This window comes from Empidonax traillii, unplaced genomic scaffold, assembly GCF_003031625.1.
Source record: "Empidonax traillii isolate 1590-97213 ecotype Southwest subspecies unplaced genomic scaffold, ASM303162v1 scaffold1320:size131145, whole genome shotgun sequence".
NCBI classification, from domain to species: Eukaryota; Metazoa; Chordata; class Aves; order Passeriformes; family Tyrannidae; genus Empidonax; species Empidonax traillii.
Genome location: NW_020956513.1, coordinates 123,989 through 125,411, shown reverse-complemented (window position 1 = coordinate 125,411; position 1,423 = coordinate 123,989).

The window sequence follows — 1,423 nt, the reverse complement described above, 5'->3', positions numbered from 1 at the left end:
GTGCTGAGGTACAGTTGAGGGAGCCTCTAATACCACAGAAATGGACTTGGCCATTTCTGAAAGCCGAGGCTGCCCCAGGCTACATCCATGCCAAGACTGACTGACTAGAGTTTACAACAGGTTAAAATTGTGTGCTGGAAGCAAAGGTGCCTGCCACTCTTCTTACTGAAAGTGAGTGACCTTCAAGGGAGGCAGAAGACATCCAGAAATACCTGAAATAAGATGGAGCTATTTTCCAAGCTCTCCAGGGTCAGCAATGCAGCTACACCTCTCCTGTTTATTCTTTCCTAAGGGGGTAGCCAAAGAGGGCATCCCTGCTTTTCTCTGGGGGATGATGATGAGGTGGAGGAGTGCCAAGGCAGTAACACTGGAAGCAGTGGTGAACGCTAATGCAGGAACTGCTGGCAAATAACAAAACTGGCAGGTTTAGTGGAATTTTGGCACTTGTGACAGAGATATCCTCAACTCCTATTTCTTAGTGATGACATTACTAGCCTTTTTTAATGTTTCATATAGGCAATCTTGCCATGGTTTATGAAGTCATTCTCAGGCAAAAGCACTGAGAGAGTACTGAAACAACCTCTGCAGAACAACATGAAACTCAGACACTGCTGGACCCAAACAAATTACTTATCAGGAAACAGCGCCAAAGGAAATAAAGGCTTAAGATTATGGCAAGCAAGTGTAATGAGGCTTATAGTAAACATATGTGTTGATAAATATTCTGATTTATTATAGTATTTGATATTGCTTTTTCAAAAATTATGCATGACATTTTTATGGCCGAGGGCTACCACTTAACAGGTTATTTGAATAAGAATGACATGGAGCTGATGGACCAAGTCAAGAGGAGGGCCACAAATTTGTTAAGGGGACTAGAGCACCTCTCCTACAAAGACAGGCTGATAAAATTGGGACTGTTCAGCTCAAAGACCTCACAGCAGCCTTCCAGTATCTACAAGGAAACCAGAGAGGGACTCTTCATCAGGAACTGTACTGATAGGACAAGGAATAATGGACTGAAATTGAATGGGGTCAAATTGAAATAGGGGAAAGAAGATATTATTTACTGTAAATGTAGTGAGGCACTCAGGTTACCCAAAGCAGCTCTTGGGTGGAGATATAGCTGGGTTAATAAATTAAGAAATAAAAAAGGAAAAAGATGCAAAAATGATTACTCATCATCTCCTGACAGCAGATCAGTGCCCAGCTGGCCTCAGTGATAGCTGGTTTTGCCAAATCCTCATCCCCCCACCCTCCACCCAAATTTTATTGCTGGGCAAGGGACCATAACGGCTTGGGTTTTCCCTCTGGTCAGCTGGGTTCTGCAAAATTCGCTGTGTCCCCTGCCAGACTCTTGCCCACCCACAGCCTGCTCACCAGTGCAACAAGGCCTTGAGGTTCTGAATCCGCCCTCCCTATT